General features: G+C 38.3%; 1 long non-coding RNA gene across 1 annotated transcript; it reads right to left on the bottom strand.

Annotated features, from left to right (window-relative positions):
* Positions 1-1,940: 1,940 nt before the first annotated feature.
* Positions 1,941-5,506, bottom strand: LOC150005210 (uncharacterized). The gene is made up of 3 exons (XR_016512320.1): positions 5,320-5,506; positions 3,871-3,962; positions 1,941-2,311 (listed from the first exon to the last, which is right to left on the bottom strand). It is a non-coding gene; the product is annotated as an uncharacterized LOC150005210 (long non-coding RNA).
* Between the last annotated feature and the right edge of the window lie 12,789 nt (positions 5,507-18,295).

Raw genomic sequence — 18,295 nt, 5'->3', positions numbered from 1 at the left:
ATTACCGAGAAAAAGAAAATGGATACTCATTTAATTTCTAAAGGGAATTATTATACCTTATTGGCAAGAAAGCTTAGTGTTCAGCTGCCTGCTGACTCGCTGGGTCAAAAATGCCTGTCTTCCCCCATCTCAGCAGCCCACTGCCTGCAACCCAGCCTTCTTCCTTAGCCTGGCTACCTCCTCCTCATCCTTCAGGCTTTGCTGGAAGTTCAGGAGCCCCTCCCACTGGGCCTTGAGTCTCTCTACAGAGGACTTAACGCACTGTTAGGAATGGACTTGTTACATCATTAAAGGGTGAGTGCTAACGGTCCAGCATATATCATATAATTACTTCTTACAGTAGCTGGCACAAAACCAGCCCTCCATAGGTATTTATTGAATGAATAAATGAATAAACAAAAGAAAACATTTCTGAATTAGGAATCAGAATACTCAAACTCTGGTTGCAATTCTGCTACTAAAAAGCTTGAGAACACTGAACAAACACATGAATTCCCTGGACCACATTTTTCACATACAACTATATACAGCAGGGATTCCTTAGGGTCTCATTTATTTGGAGCCAGTCTTTACAAAAGAAATAAGCTGCCTCCTAAGAAAGACAAAGCAGTCACAGACAAGTTGGTTCAGGAGTGGTGGGCTGGTATTGAGGATGGCTGTGGGTCTTGAGTATACCCAGAACTTGTCACTCTGATGGTTCACTAGCACAGGCCATAGACATGCAATAGGAACAAGTAAACAAAGTGTTTGTTTTTTTTGTTTTTTTGTTTTTTCCATTTTTTTCCTACTAATTGCTTCACTGGCTTGGTGACCTCAGTATGTCAGCTGCATTAATATTGGTAGCTTGGGCAGAGATGGAGTATGGCACCGGAGGGGCTGGGAGATAATGGCTTAGTGACATTAGCAGGAATGAGGATCTATTTTGGTGGCTACTGGAGACAGGCAGCCTCTCATATTATAAAGAGCTAAAGATACTGTCACAGTGAGATGCAGCAAAAGAGAAAGCGGCAGACACCTGGTATCATAAAAAGATAGTTCATTGCGTGTGTATCTCAAACATCTAGACATTTGCAAAACTCCATGAAGGAAATGTAAGGTGGGCTCAATGTCTCACAGCGGCTCACCAATCAGAGATACGTGGTTTTACTATGACTGTGGGAGCCTCCTTTTACTTGGCTGAAATATGTTTCGGGGATTTATCTGGAATTCAGAATTATAAATGATTATACTTACCCAAAGAATGTGATATATAGTCACACCTCAGATAGTAATAAACGGGACAGTGTTAAAAACAATTCTGACCAGGGCTGTGAAATTGGGGAAGTTAAGTTCAGAATCTATTTCTTCTTTTCCTAAGGTCGTCAAAAGGCTTTGGAAATGGTCTGGTCTCCTAACTCTGACACTTAATAGCTTAAATTAGTCAAGTTATTTAGTTTATCTGAGCCTCAGTTTCTTAACTAGAATATGGTGATGATAATATGTACTTTGCAGGGGTGTTGGGAAGAGATTTGCTATATAAAACACCCAGTGAGTGCCTGGCCCTTAGTGGGTGTTTGATAAACATTAGCTTCCCCTCCCTGCCTTCATCTTCACTTATAAATTAAGCTTCTTCCCCAATCCCTAGCTAATAGAAGTCCAATGGAGGAAGAATAAGGAAAAGAGTAGTTAAACTTCATGTGGTTCTAGAAGTTCCCTTTTGACACTTACTACAGTTTTTAAGGGATTGAAGACTCTTTGAAGTATAGGAAAAAAAGGAAAGACTTAGCTTTTGATCTTTGCAAACAATTTTAAGTCGTCTTTTCACTACAACCTCATTCTCCCTCCCTTTCCAGATAGGTCCTGTGCTCACATTCCAGTAAGTGGGAGTTTTAGCTGTGGTCATCTCCTTCAATAAACACAAGAGTATGAGGTCTGTACAGAAGGTGTCCAGCCATGTAATATGAAAATAAAGACATTTATTGAAGAAGATACAAGATACAAAACACATTGTACATGGGACAATGATGCCTCATTGCCCTTCAAAATAGGAGCCTTGGGACCTCCCAGTTTTCTCAATTGCCATCAGCTGCCCCATCACTTTCCTTGAACATCATCAATGGTCTGAAATCTCTTCCCTTTCAAAGGCATTTTTAGTTTTTGGAAAAGCCAGAAGTCGCAGTGCACCAAGTCTGAACTGTAGGGAGGCAGAGTCACCTGGGTGATTTAATGTTTCACCAAAAAACTCTGCATGTGATGTGATGCATGAGTGGGTGCATTGTCGTGATGAAGTTGCCAATCACCAGTTGCCCATAGCTGTGGCCTTCTGAATAATCTGTAGAGGAATATTCAAGCTTAACACAAAATTTGATGCAGATTCATTGCTCTACTCGCTAAGTCATTTTGAATGCTATGGCCATACAGTACATATATGCTCACTCAGCGGCACCTACCACCCCCACTGAGTGGTACAGTGAAGTCATCATTGTTCAAGCATGTACATTCTGGTCCGCTCTCCTTGGCTGCCAGGTTACATTGATGTCGTGCAAACCATTCTTGTCATATTAACAATGGCTGGACTTTTTCTAAATAGACCTTGGTATGTCCTAAAGAAATCATCTTAAAGCCTATTAAGAACTCACTGGTGTTTTCTTCTTTCTTTTTCTGGGTTATACGAATATAATATTCATGTAAATGTAAATAGCTCTTGACTATCAATGGATTTTATTACAGTATTAAAATGATTAACTGCCACACAGATACTAACGAAGTTCCCCCCAAAATTAATAAGTTTCAGGCTGTATTCCATTCCAAATGAATGTATGCAAAGCATATTCCTACATCAAATATTTCCATAATTATGCACATATTCCTTTATCAACAGTAGCTTTTATTATGTTTTGGTGTGAATGGTATGAAGTGTACATGGACTTGTGTTTACATAAGACAGTAAGGTGTAACAGATTATAGTGAATATCACATGATTTTTAGGCTGTGATAGACCTGTGTTTAAACTCTAGTTTTATCACTCAATAACTGTGACCTTGAGCATTTTACTTAAAGTCTTGAAGCTTCAGTTTTTTAATTTTAAAATAAGATGTGCAGAATTTTTGCAAAAACACATCACCCAAAAATGGTAGCTATGTTGTTAATATTATAAGCATAATGAAACGATATGTTAATATGACATATAAAGATTGTTAACAGATACGTGTTAGGAAAAACTTTTTTATCCTCACCTGAAGATATGCTTATTGATTTTTAGAACAAGGGGAAGAAAAGGCGAGAGAGAGGAGTGAAACATCAATGTGAGAGAGAAACATCCATCAGTTGCCTCTTGTATGTGCCTTGACTGAGAATCGAACTCACAACCTAGGCATATGCCCCGACCAAGAATTGAACCTGTGACCTTTCAGTTTACAAGATGATGCTCCAACCAACTGAGCCACACCAGCCAGGGCTAGGAGAACTTAAAAAAAAAAATGTTCAGCTATTTTGATAGTAAAGACCACAGAGAGACAAAAAAATTTTCACAAATTTTTCACTAGTCAAGGGAGAGGGAGACAACTTATAAAATAGTTACTGTTTTATCAGTCCTTTCCAATTTAGCCATTGAGAGTTAACAGTAAGCACAATATTAATTCATTACATTTACTGAAACAACCAGCAGCGATCCTCCAGGGCCTGTTATCTTTCTGGGAGAAACTCTGACTTAGCACTTGGCCTCTTCCAAAAATTATCTGGCAGAAAACAATATCCTGCCTGGAATTCACAACATTTCTTCATTGGCAAAAAACAAACAAAAAAAAGTTCATTTCCTCTGAAATGTTCTCAGGATCCTTTCTCCTGATTTATCTCCTAGAAATAAATTTTCCCATAATCTTCTTTACTTACTTTGATAAGAGAGAACAGGCAGATTCTCTTCAAGGTGGAAATTAAGCCTTTGAGGAGTGATGTAATGTCTCCTGGATGTTCCGTAAGTAAGTCTAAAAAGAATTTAACCAAACTCTCCAGGCATTTATTTCTGGAAGATGGTTTTAAAAGTGATTAAACAATTCTCATTTTTAAAACTTATCTATATTTTATAGTTTTCTTATAAAAATATTTATTATGAAACAGTGAAAATTGAAACAAAAATATGACGATGTCAAGGTAGGAGCCAAATATATGTTTCTCAGTGTGTGTGGCTGGTCTCATCCTGAGTCGTTTTTCCAGGATCTGCACTTGACATATATTTCCTTATTGAATTTTCCCAATCATATATACTCATGTTGCCCATTTTACCCTTGAGGAAGCAAAGTCCAGAGCATTTAATAAGTTGATCTAAGTCTCACAGCTAAGAAGAGGCAGTGGCAGGCTTGAACTATTATTGAATTCAAGAGCCTCAATTTTAAACACCCTACAAGTAAGAGGCAAAGTGAGTATTTGAACTCAGGTCTGTCTGAGCAAGGTCTTTATTTTTAACCACTGTTATTCTTTCAAACATCTTGAGGTGAAACACTCCAAGAATGACCAATGTGATCTCTTATTGTAGCCACTGTTAACATGAAAATAATTGGCCAGTTCTTTTTTTTTTTTTGAAATTGATGGATTTTATAAGAGCCTTGGCTACATCCATAAAAAGGCCCACTTGACTGAAAAACTATATTCTAAACCCAAAACATTCATAAAAGGTATCTTTGTTTTGAAACATGTGAAGAAGCTTCCGAAGATACTAAATGACAAGATAATATGAGGAAGATGGAACAAAGAGATAACACAGAAGCATGAAGTGAACCCCAGATAAGGCCAATTCACATAAGAATGTAAGAACTTAAATCCAATACACATTCACTACTAGCAAGTAACTAAAAAAGAAATGGCTTAAAGTAACTTTTAGTAATGCCTAATATTCTAAATTTTTGTAGGCAGTATTTGAAACTCCTAGTTTTCAACTGGGTTATAATTTAATGACCATTAAGTACTTTCTAAGCCAGAAATATTTTGACTTCTTTTGAGTTTTAAAAACTTATCCCCCAAACCTTTCCTCTCCATGCTTATGTTTCTCCTCAGACTTTGGACTTACTTTTTAAAAAATTTTTATTTATTTTCATTCAGTTCAGAGTGAGAGACAAGGGATTACTTCTCTCTTGCAGAGTTCCAGTACCTATGTTGAATTTAATTGAACAGCTAAGGGAATGAATCTAACAGCAGCAAATATGAATTAGTCCAAATGCCAAGGAATGGATTATAAAACTAGTCATACGCTTTTAAAGCAGTTCCAGGTTTCAATTTTGAAAAGCTGGATTTAAGAGTAACTAAAATCAATGCCTCAGGGCAAATGGGGGAAGAATAAAATCTTACCTGCTCTGCCTCCATCATATTAAATTTCAGACCCACCATCCCTGCTTCAGTTTTCAAGCTGAATTAGCTGAAAGCTTAAGAATGGCACCTTCAGGAGTCTGGGGGAATTGACAAAAAAGAGAAAACCAAACTCATTTGGCCAAACTATACAGAAATGGCTGGGGAGCACAGGCTGCCAGTTTGATAAGCGGCCCTATTCCACTGTGGAGCCCATCAGACTTCTGGACAGAAAGATGTGGGATTTTATTATTGTTTATGCGTTGAGTTAGAGCCAAAATAAGCCCTTGCACTGAATATCCAGCTTTGCATCTAAGGCATTTCAGTGTCTCCACTGTGGCAAAGGAAAACACTTTTTTTTCTTTCTGTTGCTATGTATATTGGCAAATATCCTATCCAAAGAATTGTGCTCCAAGAACTCTGGAAACACCTGCCAGCTGAAAACTTGGGAGCTTTGTTTAAACAAGTGTACCTGCCAACTTTCCAGTACTATTGACTTTGCAGGACTGAAAAACGTGGACTATTTTAAAACCTACTTGATGGATAACAGGAACTGGACCATGGAGATGAGGCATGGAATGTGCCTAGAATCATATTTATCTTTTTTTTTTTTTTTAAACATTGAGTAGTCTGAGCCTCAAGCGAGGACACTGCAATGTTAATGTGCCTTTAGCACGGAGCCCACCATGTGGCTGTGAAAGGGCAGAAGGCTTAGGCCTGAATTCAAAATATTTGGCAAAACAATTTCTAAGAAAGACTGTGGTAATTGAAAGCACTGGGCTCTGACCTGTGCAGGCATTAAAAAGATGTCCTTTAGCTTATTATGAGATTTCTTTTTGTAGTATCTTCTATAGCATATTGTCAGCCACCCAGTGTGGATGCGCTTGAGTTTTAGAGAGTAATTCCAAGCTTGGGTACTAATTGGACTCTAATATAATAAATGGTTCCACTCTTATTTCTCTCCTGTCAAATTAACTACCATAGATAATTGTCCAGATAGGCAAGGTGCTCTCTTAGGGTATTCAATCAAGGCATTTGGATATGTACATTTTAGCAGCTAGTGTTAAAAAAAAAATTGCTGTGATCAAGACAATAGCATTTAGTGGCATTTGTTTTCATTCCAATAGGCAGTGTACGCTTGTTTGAGAGTAAGTGAGGTAAGGTCAGCAGAGGGGGTGGAAGGACAGCTAATCCCCACCTTGAAGAGCATGAGGTGGCCCCATTGAACTTCAGCTGTTTCCTTGGCTGAGTGTGAAGTTTTCTGGAGGCGATCAATGCTGCTACTCCAAAGGTACATCAACCTGCAGATAGTCTACTTTGCATAAGTGGAAAGAATGATGAAAATCTTTTTCTCAATTTGTCTGTCTTCTGGCTTGCTCTGAGAATCCTACCATTTTGAGTTCTTTGGATTAAGTCTCTTTAGCATAGTCACTTGGCTTCTTACATCCTCATTTTTCTCTCTATAAAATTAGAGAATTAGACTATGTATCATTTAGCTATCACCACAATACTGCTTTAAGCGAAGGTCTACAGGTCCATTCTGCCCTCACCTGCCATTGGCTAAGGCAAGCCACATGACCAACCCCAAAGTCAAGGAGTGTGGAGATATAGTTCACCTATGGAGAGACTATGGCAAGGGGTGGTATAGGGAGAGAACTGGGGTCAGTAAGTCAACCTACCAAAGACTGGCTTAGTGGGCTCTAAACTTTGGGGTCCTTATAGCTGTAATAGAAATTTCTCAAATATAATCTGTTACAGAATTCAAAAATCAAAAAAAAAATATAAAGCTACAGCTATTCTGCATGTCTTCTAGGGAACTCCTCAAACATTAGTTTTCAAACATTAGTCCATATGAGTATTATGCTGAGAGCTTGTAAAATGAAGGCCCTGTGACCCTGTGTAAGCCATTCCGATTTAGTAGAATAATGATGGGAGTCTAGAAAATCCTACTTTTAATAAAAAGACCCTCCAGATTATTTTGATGCAAGCGAGGGCTTTGTGGAGCCCAACTACTCTAGCACCCCAGGTTTCTAAGAAGCACCTCTATTTTGACAGTTTCCAAGAGTATCAAGTACAAGCACCATTTTACTGAGTCAGCTTGTATATGTCAGCTGAAATATATTACTCTTCCTAACCCAACCGATATACTTGGCAGGAACAGCATGGCCACAAGGTAATGCAAATAGAGAAGGTGCAGGTAGATGGGAGCAAAGGCATCTATCTTACCAAGGTGTAAATACTAACACCTAAAATTTGGTTTACAACAATACTAAACGTCAAAGGCAAGTGCTGATTTTGACCATTGTTTCCAGAAGGTCAGAGTTAATATGAAGTTATCTCAGGCAGTAAAAACTCAAGCAAAATCTATCTATATGTCACCTTACACAATTAGTAACTGTAGGTCCTGAGTATACATATTTGGAATCTTTATGGCAGGCCTTCATGCCAGGGAGGTCAGCAGAATCTCAGGTAGGAGCTGACACCGTAGCCTAGAGACAGAGTTTCTTCCCTGCCAGGGAGACCTCAGTTCTGCCTCTAAGGGCTTTCAAGGGATTAAATCAGGCCCAACAAATTGTGGAAGATAATCCTTTTTCCTTAAAGTCAACTGATTATAAGCGCTGGTCAGCTAGCTCAGTTGGTTAGAGTGTTGACCTCCTACTCCAGAGTTGCAGGTTCAACCTCCTGCCAGGGAACATACAAGAATCAACAAATAAATGCATAAATAAGTGGAACAACAAATTAATGTTTCTCTCTCCCTCTGTCCCTAAAAGTCAATAAATAAAAATTTAAAACTAACCATCATAATTGAGGATTTCTATTCTTGGTTTTATCCATGTTTATGTGTTATCAGTATTCTAACTTAATATTTTTTATTAAGCTAACTCATTTTCTTCTTATTTTGGCCCCTTACTAATAATAACTATGAAATTACTGAGTTGATGTGCTAGTTATGTAGGTTATAAAGATAAATTATATATATAGGTTATAAAAAATAATTATAAAGATTAAAATACTACCTTAAATGATTTACCACATGCTCTTGGAAATGTTAGATTTATCAAATCAACTGCCAGGGAGAGTTTGCTGCAAAAAAAAAAAAAAAAAAAGGAATTTTTATAAGTAAAGGAAAGTCTTGAGACAGTTCAACCTAAGCATGGCAAAATTCAAGAAAATATTTTATGTTAGAAAAAGCCCTGGGAAAATCTGGTATTATGAGTATCTGAGGATTGAGATTGAACCACCTGTGCTGAGAATGGGAAATGAAAGAATGCTAAGAGTTTCTGATAATTTCATATATTTTTGAGGAATGGCATTGACTACTTGTGTTATAACTCTCAGGAGGCTATTTTACAAAGAACTTGAAATAATTAAGTTCATTAAGCCAAGAGTCAGAGGTAAAAAAAAAAAAAAAAAAAAAAGAAGTAATCTTTGCCCTTAAGACTCATATAGTCTAGGGATAAAGAGTAATATCAAAAAATGATTGTAAGCCAATTTGAAATACGGGATTAGAGGCCTGCAGAGGTGATGAGCAAAGGAGTGAGGCCCTCAGGAGAGGCTTCCTGGAGAAAAGGATGTTTGAGTTGAGACTCAAAGAACAGCCTGAATTAACCTCTCTGAATAGGATCTGGGGGGGTAAGAGGAGGAGCATTGCACATAACATAAAAGCATGAACAAAATCAGACTTGAACTTCCACAGTATGTATGTGTGTATGTGTGTGTAGGGGAATAGGGCTGGAAATGGATACAATAATGTATGGCTGAAACAGTCACCACACTGCATGACTTCAGGGCTCCCCATTCACAAAGACTAAGTCACATTGCAAAGTTCGCATGAACCTATGTGCCTGAATCATAAAGAATGGAGGCTACAATGGCAGGAGATGATGCTGGAGAGGTAGGCAGAAACCAAATCACCATGAATTCTTAATTCCATGATGAAGAGTTTGGTCTTTATGCTATAGGGCAATGCTGGATTTCCCAATGGGCAGATCAGGTATATACTTAGGATACCAATGAATATGGAGAAGGGCAATGATTTTATTTTTAAATGGTTTATAAATTTTTAAAGTATCATAATAGTTATTTTAGGGAAAAACATTGATTTTCTTCTACTTGTATAATGTATTAACATTGTTTTTATTTTTAAATTAAATATGACAGAATGGAAGGAGATAGGAGGTAGCATAATCTTGTCAGTGTTTTGGGCAACTAGGGGTTTTTACCATGAATGATGTATAGCTTTCAAAGGGTGTTAACATGAGCAAATAAAGGAGGTAGAACCCGGTGACCAAAGTTAGGTGCCTTGTTTTGGTGTCAGGTGAAATAAAGTAGGGTTTTGTTTTGTTTTATTTAACATTAAGTGACCTCTGTGTGATACATACAATAGCTTCTTGATATTATAAAGTCGTAAAGTTACTTGAAGAAAAAATTTACCAAATTGAAGTTCCTGATAGGAAACAAATGACATAGTCAAGTGGAATAATTCAAGGCAATTTACTAAAGGGATTATTTACTGAAAAGGAAATCGGAATTACCTTGGTGAAACCATCAGGGAGTATTCAGGGGCCAGCAGCAGCAGGGAGATTTTAGTACCCTGAAGAATGAAGGGACAAGGGGTGGGGGTACTACATAGAACCCTGAGAGCCTAGCTGTGGTTGTAAGACCCCACCAGAACGGGAGCTGTGACTTTTGGTAGTGGGACACAGCCAACGTATGTTAACCCAGCATGGAGAAAGCCAGGAGAATACATACCTTATTCTTATTCTACTCTTGCTTTCTGGTTTTTCAACAACACTTCCTGCTGTCCAGACTCAAAGAAAAGCCAGGTGATAAGGTTGTCCAATTATGAATCCATAAAAGTAAAATTTCCCTACATAAAGCAGGGTAAAGAAGAATGGCAAGTGGATCTGGGAAACAGAAACTATTCAGCATAGATGTATATTGCAAGCAACATCATTTAAATAAGTATTTACCTTCTATATCAAGGATCAGCAAACAGTGGCTCATGGGACAAATCCTGCCTTCAGCCTGTTTTTGGAAATAAAGTTTTATTACAACACAGCCAAGTCCATGTATTTACAAATCTATGGCTTAGTTTGTGCTACAGTGGCAGAGTAGAGTAGTTGAGATAGACTGTATGATCTGCAATATTTAAAGTATTTGTTATTTGACCCTTTACAGAAAACATTTGCCAACTCCTACTTTATACAACAAAAAAGTAAACCCTCCCATTCATAAAAATGTTTCACAGTGATAAAAACTTACTCTAATTAAGTGTCCTCATTTTTTCACCTCTATCATCAGCAAATATGTATTATTTTCAGTCTTGGTTTCCTTTGTAAATTGATACTATGTCAGATTTATATATATATGATATATGTGTAACATACATATGAAATATATTGGGTTGGCCAAAAATTTCATTTGTTTTTTTTCCTGTAAGATGACTCTAGTAGCATTTAGTTGTCATTAACTTCATTTAAAACAGCTTGTTAGGTTGTATTGTGATAGCTGTCATATCAGCGTGCATTTACAAAATATATCAAAATTGGCGAATTTATGTGTAGCCATTTTAATATTGAAGATGGAAGAAAATAAGCGACATTTTCAGCATATTATGCTTTACTATTTCAAGAAAGGTAAAAATACAACTAAAACAAAAAAAGAGAGATTTATGCAATGTATGGAGAAGATGCTGTGACTGTTTGAACATGTCAAAAATAGTTCGTGAAGTTTTATGGAACATCTCAATGGATACTCCATGGTTGGGTAGACCAGTTAAATTTGATAACAGTCAAATCAAGACATTAATTGAGAACAATCAACATTATACCAGGCAGGAGATAGTAGACATATTAAAAATATCCAAATCAATAAAGTTATTGATGAAAATGAAAAATGTGTCTTTTATTTTATGGAAAAAACTAAAACATGTTGGGCAACCCAATAAATAAGGAAATCCTTTGATAAATTTAGGAGAGAGAGAAATGAGATAGATGGAGCTAGAGCTAGGGCTAGAGCTAGAGATAAAGAGGTGTGATTTGGGCTGGACTAGAGATAGCAAATATAAAGAGATCCTTAGAAGGTCAAATAAATGGGACTTAATGTTTTGGTGTTGGAACATAGGGAAAGAAGTAAATACTCTGAGGTCTTGATTTTGATAGTGAGGACATTTACCTAAATAGCAAACAAAAAAAAAAAAAAAAAAAAAAAAGAAAAGAAAGGAGGAGAAAATGAATTCAGTTTTAGAACACTATGCTCTGTGCTTAGTATATTTTTCTCTCATTTAGACCTGCAATCATCTTACTGAAACAAGAAAAGTCAGTATTCGTGCTGCCTGTCACTATAAGAACCAATAAGTAGAGACAAGGATTGAAACGTTATGGGCATTTATTCAGACACCAGCAATTTGAGAAATGGGTTATGTACCCTTAAATCCATATTAACATCTCATCTCAAGCCAACCTTTTATAGGGAAAAAAAAAGGGTAGGTAAGGGTTTTGGAAAAAAGGGTAATCACATGGGAGTTTCAGTCCTAATACTTTAACTGTTGATCAATAATTCTTTATCTGCATCAAGGATGTTCCCTGCCTGGAACACAATGGCTCAGATACCCCTGGGGCACAGGACTGAATTGCTTCTCACCTCCTGGAGTCAAGTCAGTCATACATTGTAGTTCTGGAATAACAGCTTTCCATGTGTATTAATCACTTAAGCCTATCAACTATAACTATAGCTAAAATGTTTAACTAATGAGTTCCCCTATCACTATGAGGTACACATTATTGTTCCCAGTTTATAGATGAGAAGTACAGCCACAGAGAGGTTGAACAACTTGCTGGAGTTTGCATGGCTTGGAAAGAACAGCACTGGGGCTCTATCTAGGCCTTTCCCCCCATTCAGGACTCTCAACTGCCATGTTTTCAATGGAGGTTTAAAACACTGTGCAAGACCCTCCAAATCTCAGCCCGTGAATCAAATTAAACTTACTGTCCTTAGGATAGATTTAAGTGCCACCTAATTCTTTAAAACTTGTTAATGAGTTATTCCTGCTACTGCTAATAACTTTTAATCAGAATATTTGCCCATCCAAGAGATCCCATTTCCTCATGAGTGTGAGGGACCTCTTCATTTATGAGGAAGAATGCTCAGGGACCCCAATCACTCAAAAGCATAAAATAAGTGACAGAGTCTCTTGGGACTGTTTACTACTAACTCACTCGCCCCCAGCTTCTCAGAGTAGTAAAATGCCTCTTGTGCCCTAATGCAGTCCCCCTGGGGACACGAGAAGCCACAGGTCAAGTCAGAGGACAGCCTTGGCCTGACTAGCTCCAGTATTTGATACTGTCTTTCTCTACACTCCCTGCACTTCCCCTGAGTACATGACACACATGCAAGGATAGAGGGCATGTTTAATGAGCCCACATGGCTCAGAACATCACATGCTCTGGCTTCCTTCCCATGTGCACTGCAAGTCATTTGATCTCATTTCTATTTCTCTTGTGAGCTGCTTGCACTTCTGTGGAAGACAGGCTTATTTGGACTCAATTGCAGCTGCCAGTTTTAGGAACCCTCTCTGACACTTCTCTGTTGGAGAGTCATCTGAGACAGATCTCAGGGACACCATTGTGCAGTCTCCTGTCAACTTTTAATAGATATTGCCAGGAGCAAAGCATGCTTATGGAGCCTGGAAAGCCTGCCCCTGCAGTCCCTCCCTATGTCCCCTCTGACCTCTACGAGGAACAGCTTCCATTGTCAGCCTGGGAACACAGGATATAATGGCCTTCAGGCACAAGCTAGCTCTTCCTGACTTTAATTTTCAAGAACTTTCTTAAAGTTAGGAGGAAAAGAAGGAAAAGAAAGAAGGAAATGAATACTTACTGCATTTACTATAGGTCAGCCTGGGGCAATTCTTTGTATAAACAACCTCTTTGTATGCTCATGAGATACCTATGAAATTGACATTATAATCTCAATTTTCAGATAAGTAAATGGAGGCTCAGAGAAGTCAATTGTATGTCTTCACCCTCTCATTCTTTTTCATCTAAGTGGCTTCCTATGTTTTGGACAGTACTCATATTTACAGGAACTTGAGTTGACAAAGCACCATTAATTTTATTCATGTTAGGCAGTATTATCTTCATTTTACAGACAAAGAAACTGAGGCTCATAGACTTAAGATTTCCCTCAAGAACACATCTCTTGTAAGTGGAGCAGCCAGAATTAGAAATCAGTGCGCAGTGAAGATTCTTCATGAGCAGAATGTTCTTTCAGTTGTTCTCTGATGCTTAGTGCCTACCGAGATCTTATTCGTCCTTCAGGCCCTCAAATCATTATAATAAGCATTTATTAAGTGTTGGTTGTTTTTATGAGTGCATTCACTTGTTTGCTCCTCAGAATCACCTTGTGAGATAGCTACTCTCAGTATCTGCCTTTGACAGATGAAGAAACTGAGATTCAAAACTTACCCAGGGTCACACAGCTAATCAGGGGCAGAGATGGACTTTGAACCGAGGTACAGTTGCTCAGTATGGCAGATACTTGACCCATGTGGACAGACGGTGTGTGTTCAGATGGATGGTATTTTTACTGCTTTGAAATGTCTGCCCTCACTCTCCACTCCTGTTTTGCTCCCTTTGCCCTTCGTAAATATTTTCATGTTGAGAATACATTATTTCATTGTACTTATTTATTAGTATCTCTCTTCCATTAGACTATGAATTCCTTGAGAACAGGAACAATATCTTATGTTTTGAACTGCTAGTATTTGGCATGATGCCTAAAATAAGATATGGTGGCATAATTCAAAATTGGGAGCGCATTGCAAGCTTCTAATAGAAGGCTGTGTTGTCAACTGTCATGATTATAATGTGATAGCTTTCCTGGATGTGTTTTCTTACATAATGAACATAATGAACAACCTCTCCCATTGTCTTAAGTATTTTGTTTGTTTGTAAGTTGGTTTTCATTAGTGGTTCTCTCCTGAGAACATTAGAAATGTAGATTAGTGTTTTAGTTTATCATAATGGATGTCGCTAATGGCTTTCAGTGGGTGTAGACCAGGGATGTTGCCTTGGACTGAATGTTTGTGTACAACCCTTTCTCCCCCTAATTTGTAAGTTGAAGCCCTAATCCCCAAAATGGTAGAGTTTGCAATAAGATTAGGTTTAGATGAGGTCATGAAGGTGGAGAACTCATGATGGAATCAGTGTCCTTATAAGAAGAGGAAGAGACACCAGAGCTTCCTCTCACCACCATGTGGACACAACAAAAAGAAGACTGTCTCCAAGCCAGGAAGAGGGCTCTCCCCGGACACCAGCACCTTGATCTTGGACCTTTGAGTCCCCAGAACTATGAGAAATAAATGTTTGCTTTTTAAGCCACCCAGTGTATAGTTTTTTTTTTTTGCTTTTGTTTGTTACAGCAGCCTGAGCAGACTAAGACAGATGTAATAATGAACCAATGTAATGTGTAGGACAGTTCCACAGACTAAAAAGTTTTCTGCCTCAAATACCAAAAAGACTCATATTGTAAACACTGGCTGTTGAATCTATGTATATTTAAACCTATGTATATTTAAAGCTGAGATTCCTCAGTGCTTATGGAAGGATTCTGAAAACTCCAAGTTTCTGTGAGGAAGAAGATGGGTAAGGGCAGCCTGAGACAGAGGCCAAAGGTCACAACATCTTTACTATCCTCTCAAATAGAATGGATATGGAGTTGTGCTGGGAAGGTACAGATATCAGAAGATTGGGCAGTATTCACTTGGAGAAGGTGATTCTTTTGGTTTATGTGTCACATTCCAAAAGGAATACCTTTGAGATAAAATCAATGCACCATAATTGCATATGCCCCATATATCTCATTAGTGTCTCAAGGATAGTACAATTTTCCTAATTATAGTTAGTCACATTTGTCTTCTTCAAGAAACTCTGGGACCTCAATGCGGTTCAAGTACTGAAAAGAGGGTCCTAGTGATGGTAACAAAATGTCTGTGAAATGAATAGATGATTCAATGGAGGGAGGCCAGAGCCCACACCAGGGAACATGGATGAGCCTAATGAAAACTGCGAGGCCTGAGTCTATGAACACTGTGGATCTCACTGGACAGGACATATTTTGATTCACTTGGGTGCCCTCATGAGCTTTAAGGCAAGGTGGTGATCCAACACGTTACTGAGAGAGGGTAATGGAGAAAGATCACCAAGATATGCCCCGTAGGAATAATGATTTTCACTGATAGCCTCATGGAATAACAATGCAAATTCCTCCACCCTTCTTTCTCATCCCTACTCCTAAACATATTTCCTGTTATTTACAAGCCTAAAGAGACTAAAAGGGGCACAGAGCAATAGGAGTTTCTTTAGACTTCCTTTCCCCATGCATACTTTGGAGGAAGTACAAAAGTTTTCCAAGATAAGAAGAGGGAAAAAGAGCCCACACATCATAACATGTTTAATAGACAATGCCAAATCCTGCCTGCCACAGCTGCCCTTATCATTCCTGATAAAATTTTAGTTCATTTTCTCCCCCCAAATATCAGCAGTAGTTCAGGTCCTCAGCATCACATCATGTTTATCCTGGAAATGCTGAGCTCTCCACAGAGACTTGGAGCAAAGAAACATAATTAAAAGTCTATCAATTTTTATATCATCCTGTCCTAGTTTTACATAATGCTCTTGATGAAGGCAGAAAATGGCAATAAGTAATTAGTTTCTTCTGATAGAGAATAATGTGGGAATAGGAAATTGCACAGGAGCAAGCTTGAAGAGCAGTTCGTCCTGTGGTCTCTGAGTTCCAAAAGCTCAGTCTATTTCTAAGAGGAGGAGAGAGGCAACTCAATATTTTACAGGATGTCTCTGCCTGTGGAGATGGGTATGAATAAGGCTAGTTATGCTGTAAAATAGCCACGTCGTTTCTTGCCACCTTATTCTGCTTCTAGCCCAGATACACTTCATGTGTTTCTTGGCTTCCTTATTCGGATGAGGCACCAGCGTCCAAGTGAACTGAGCCTGTAGTTTTACAAGCTGCCCTTTGAGACAGGGGTGGTGGTCGAGCCCACAGGAAATGAAGGAAACTGATAGACCAAGCCTTTGAGTTCCTCACAGAGTCCCGGAATCAGGGCACTTGTTCTTGAGGACAAGAACTACTTTGTAAAAAATAACCAATGTACCCGCAGCCCAGAAGGCTCTGTGCTTAAGCAAAGCGAAGCCTCGAAAGTCATTTTTCCATAAACAAGCCTCAGCCTCAGACATAACTCTCTTTAGACTCTCGGATGACCTCATGTACGAGGCATGCCAAGGCCTCCAGATGTATGACTCGCTCAGCCCCATGTGCTAGGGAAACTGATCTTGTCCTTTGATTTTCTATTTGCAGAAATGCCATTTATCAAAGTTTTTTGAGTAGGTTGCCTATTCCTAATTTTTCTCTTAGGACTCCGAGGTCACCCCCAGCCTGCCATCGTTGCGCAGACTCTTCCTAAAGAATCCAGAACTCCAATTCCTTTGGAGAACTCTTCCTTTAATAAAGACTGACACGGCCCATTTGGTCTCTCAGATATTTCCATGCATAAGTGGCTTGCCGTTTTTATGACTTTTTATTTGGAGAAAAAAAAAAAAAAGGAAAAGGAAAAGACTTGCTGTCTTCACTGTAATCTTTTTAATGTCAGCAGTAAAACAAGCTTATTTTCCTGCCAAACATGATTCAAATTTGATGGGCATTTCTCGTCTCCACGTTGTTTGAGAGAGAAACTAGTGTGGTCAGAAGAAAAACCAGATCTCAGGAAAAAAAAAAAAAAAAGTGCTTCATTAAATTCAAGAAGTGGGACTGAGGCAAAACAGACTGGGGAAAACAAGACACTTCTCTAAATTTGTATGTGGCTCAGCTTTTTGTGAGGTGGTTTCAGACAGATGGCAAAGGTTAGTTTCTTCTTCCTGTCAGCTGTCAGCCACTGAGACAATTGTAAATTTCCATCTCGATGGTCTGTTAGGCTTTCTTTAACTGTGGGCACCACATCTCCTGGATTTTCCAGGTCATCCTAATTTAAACTGCTCTCTCCCATCGTTTCTATAAATGCCTTGACTTTTTTTATGCTTCAACTTTTGTTCAGTTTTGATTCTTTATTAGAGTATAACATGCATACGGGAAGTATGCAAACATTAACGTGTCCAGCTGGAGATTTGTACATATGTACACACATACACAGGACATTTTTAGAACCAGTGAGGTTGCCTTGTGCCAGTCCCAGAAACAGCCATACTTCTGACTTTGATCATCATCATTTTCTTTGCCTATTGTTGAACTTCATATAAATGGGACCACAGCATTGAGTGTTTTGGATTGGGCTTCTTATATTCAATAGAACACCTGAGATTCATCCATTTTGCAGTATGTAGCAGTAGCTTATTTCTTCTTACTTCAGTGTAGTATTCTAATTTATTAATATACCACAACTTTTGATGGTGGAACGTCTTAACTTTTGATGGTGGGAAAATTGGTCACCATACCTGCAGGATATCAGACATCCTCAAAGAGCAGGGCAAAAAGAACAAGGTCTTTCACATATGATAACAGGGTTTAAATACTATTGGCTCTGCCACATATCAGCTTTATGTCCCAAGGAAAGTTACTTGGTTTATCTGAGCTTGCTTTACATGGCAGTGTATTAATAATAGAGATTATCCCAGAATCTGGTTCTGGAAATTGGTTTCAAGGATAAGGCCCATAAAGGTTTCTTATTTTCAGAGATGCATACTAATTATTTAATGTTCATCCAACAGATGATTGTGAAACAACTGTAATGTTCCAGACACAATTTGAGCACCAGACCAGACAGATAGTTTGTCCTCGTGACTACCAGAAGAGAGGGATACATTAGGGGAGGGACATAAGTTAACATTTAAATAAAGAGGTAATTTTGATATCAATAAATGTTGATGTGGAAAATAAAGCAGGGAAAGGAGGTAGTGGGTATCACATG

This window comes from Furipterus horrens, unplaced genomic scaffold (assembly GCF_987537825.1).
Source record: "Furipterus horrens unplaced genomic scaffold, mFurHor1.1.pri manual_scaffold_7, whole genome shotgun sequence".
Classification (NCBI taxonomy): Eukaryota; Metazoa; Chordata; class Mammalia; order Chiroptera; family Furipteridae; genus Furipterus; species Furipterus horrens.
This window is presented reverse-complemented; position numbering and strand designations above follow the sequence as displayed.